Source organism: Salvelinus sp. IW2-2015, unplaced genomic scaffold (genome assembly GCF_002910315.2).
Source record: "Salvelinus sp. IW2-2015 unplaced genomic scaffold, ASM291031v2 Un_scaffold3146, whole genome shotgun sequence".
NCBI lineage: Eukaryota > Metazoa > Chordata > Actinopteri > Salmoniformes > Salmonidae > Salvelinus > Salvelinus sp. IW2-2015.
The window spans coordinates 62,365-66,071 of record NW_019944435.1 but is presented as its reverse complement, the minus strand read 5'-3'; the positions used below and the strand labels follow the sequence as shown (position 1 = coordinate 66,071).

The window sequence follows — 3,707 nt, the reverse complement described above, 5'->3', positions numbered from 1 at the left end:
ACCTTTTAATGCATGACTCACAGATTGGCCCTTTAATGCATGACTCACAGATTGGCCTTTATTGCATGACTCACAGATTGGCCCTTTAATGCATGACTCACAGATTGGCCCTTTATTGCATGACTCACAGATTGGCCCTTTATTGCATGACTCACAGATTGGCCCTTTAATGCATGACTCACAGATTGGCCCTTTATTGCATGACTCACAGATTGGCCCTTTAATGCATGACTCACAGATTGGCCCTTTAATGCAAGACTCACAGATTGGCCCTTTAATGCATGACTCACAGATTGCCCTTTAATGCATGACCACAGATTGGCCCTTTAATGCATGACTCACAGATTGGCCCTTTAATGCATGACTCACAGATTGGCCCTTTAATGCATGACTCACAGATTGGCCCTTTAATGCATGACTCACAGTTTGGCCCTTAATGCATGACTCACAGATTGGCCCTTTAATGCATGAATCACAGATTGGCCCTTTAATGCATGAATCACAGATTTACAGCAATTACTTTCTCTCTTAAATGTGTATGACATTGATGTGAATTTGAATGCACTTGAAATAAACTGAATTTGATCGTTTTACATTTTAGTCGTTTAGCAAACGCTCTTAATCCACAATCTGTATGTGACCTTGAGCACCTAACCCTAATTGCTCCTGTAAATTGTTCTGGATAAGAGCATCTGCTAAATGACTTAAATGTCAAAGTTAGTGTGTCTCTTTGTGTGGTGTGAAGAGCTGCAGTATAACGTAGTATCAGTCACCCTGTACGTACTCACAATGTTTCTGTACCATAGAAATCAACCCAAGGTCAGCCTTCATGTCTTCACTGTTCAATCATTCATCCGGGAGCGACCCGTTCACATCACATCTGTGTTACAGCCGTCACTGCCAGCAGCAGGCACGGTGCTTCACATCTGTGTGTGGGTGTTACAGCCGTCACTGCCAGGCAGCAGCACGGTGCTTCACATCTGTGTGGGTGTTACAGCCGTCACTGCCAGGCAGCAGCACGGTGCTTCACATCTGTGGTGGGTGTTACAGCCGTCACTGCCAGGCAGCAGCACGGTGCTTCACATCTGTGTGTGGGTGTTACAGCCGTCACTGCCAGGCAGCAGCACGGTGCTTCACATCTGTGTGTGGGTGTTACAGCCGTCACTGCCAGGCAGCAGCACGGTGCTTCACATCTGTGTGTGGGTGTTACAGCCGTCACTGCCAGGCAGCAGCACGGTGCTTCACATCTGTGTGTGGGTGTTACAGCCGTCACTGCCAGGCAGCAGCACGGTGCTTCACATCTGTGTGTGGGTGTTACAGCCGTCACTGCCAGGCAGCAGCACGGTGCTTCACATCTGTGTGTGGGTGTTACAGCCGTCACTGCCAGGCAGCAGCACGGTGCTTCACATCTGTGTGTGGGTGTTACAGCCGTCACTGCCAGGCAGCAGCACGGTGCTTCACATCTGTGTGTGGGGTTACAGCCGTCACTGCCAGGCAGCAGCACGGTGCTTCACATCTGTGTGTGGGTGTTACAGCCGTCACTGCCAGGCAGCAGCACGGTGCTTCACATCTGTGTGTGGGTGTTACAGCCGTCACTGCCAGGCAGCAGCACGGTGCTTCACATCTGTGTGTGGGTGTTACAGCCGTCAGCCAGGCAGCAGCACGGTGCTTCACATCTGTGTGTGGGTGTTACAGCCGTCACTGCCAGGCAGCAGCACGGTGCTTCACATCTGTGTGTGGGTGTTACAGCCGTCACTGCCAGGCAGCAGCACGGTGCTTCACATCTGTGTGTGTGGTGTTACAGCCGTCACTGCCAGGCAGCAGCACGGTGCTTCACATCTGTGTGTGGGTGTTACAGCCGTCACTGCCAGGCAGCAGCACGGTGCTTCACATCGTGTGTGGGTGTTACAGCCGTCACTGCCAGGCAGCAGCACGGTGCTTCACATCTGTGTGTGGTGTTACAGCCGTCACTGCCAGGCAGCAGCACGGTGCTTCACATCTGTGTGTGGGTGTTACAGCCGTCACTGCCAGGCAGCAGCACGGTGCTTCACATCTGTGTGTGGGTGTTACAGCCGTCACTGCCAGGCAGCAGCACGGTGCTTCACATCTGTGTGTGGGTGTTTACAGCCGTCACTGCCAGGCAGCAGCACGGTGCTTCACATCTGTGTGTGGGTGTTACAGCCGTCACTGCCAGGCAGCAGCACGGTGCTTCACATCTGTGTGTGGGTGTTACAGCCGTCACTGCCAGGCAGCAGCACGGTGTCACATCTGTGTTGGGTGTTACAGCCGTCACTGCCAGGCAGCAGCACGGTGCTTCACATCTGTGTGTGGGTGTTACAGCCGTCACTGCCAGGCAGCAGTAATCAGACCTTTTTCTGAAACTCATCAGTCTATTCTGTTCTGAGAAATGAAGCTATTCCATGCGAGAAATTGCCAAGAAACTGAAGATCTCGTACAACGCTGATTACTACTCCCTTCACAGAACAGCGCAACCTGGCCCTAACCAGAATAGAAAGAGTGGGAGGCCCCGGTGCACAACTGAGCAAGAGGACGAGTACAAAAGCTTGTTTAACACCAATGTTTGTAAACAATGTATCGGTAAACAAACAGTCAGTCCTTGCATCCGTAGCTCTGTCTATGAACTTGAGAGTGGGTAGATTTCTCCAGGCCCATCGCTCAGTTTTTTACCAAAATATACAGCGGGTAGACCGCTTTGTTATTGTTTGAAGTGCAGAACCTTATTAGAGTCTATTAGAGTCCATTAGAGTCCATTAGAGTCCATTAGAGTCCATTAGAGTCCATTAGAGTCCATTAGAGTACATTAGAGTCCATTAGAGTCCATTAGAGTACATTAGAGTACATTAGAGTCCATTAGAGTACATTAGAGTCCATTAGAGTCCATTAGAGATAGATAGAGCAAACATATACACTAACTCCTCCTTACGTGACCCAACATCCTGCGATGCAACTAACCGTGTAACGACAACAATTACAGAGAAGATCCAAACAGGAACATTGCTCTAAGCTGGTGAGTCGCGCATTAAGGAAACAAACMTTTATTTAACTMGGCAAGTCAGTTAAGAACAAATTCCTATTTACAACGATGCCCTCGGAACAGTGTGTTAACTGCCTTGTTCAGGGGCAGAACAACAGATTTTTACCTTGTCAGCTCAGGGATTCGATCCAAAGACCTATCGGTTACTGGCCCAACGCTCTAACCGCTAGGCTACCTGCCGTAAACTATGTGAAGCATATTGCTTATCCTACATGATACTAGTAGCCATGCTACTAAGGAGGTGAATACTTCCTATAGGCTTTATCCACTCCCTATATGTTACACAACATAGCCCAAGCTCTGCCATGCTATACAGAAGCCTACAGAGCACACGCTGCATACGTAGAGAGCATAGAGTACTACAGTACAGTTCACCTATTGATTGTGCTAATAGCCCTGTGAGTCAGAACCCCCTCAGTCTAATATAGGACAACAGCCTTAGAAAAGCCCTGATTGGCTATAAGCTCAACACTAAACATCCTGATTGGCTATAAGTTTATAGCCAATCAGGATGTTCAGTTGTTGAGCTTATAGCCAATCAGGATGTTCAGTGTTTGAGCTTATAGCCAATCAGGATGTTTAGTGTTGAGCGTATAGCCAATCAGGATGTTTAGTGTTGAGTTTATAGCCAATCAGGATGTTTAGTGTTGAA

The 3,707-nt window shown here is 48.8% G+C and overlaps 1 protein-coding gene across 1 annotated transcript in view; it reads left to right on the top strand.

Annotated features, from left to right (window-relative positions):
* Positions 1 to 3,707, top strand: part of LOC112075418 (calcium/calmodulin-dependent protein kinase kinase 1-like) — a 21,554-nt gene that overhangs the window by 6,271 nt on the left and 11,576 nt on the right. The gene's annotated exons all lie outside the window — the stretch shown is intronic.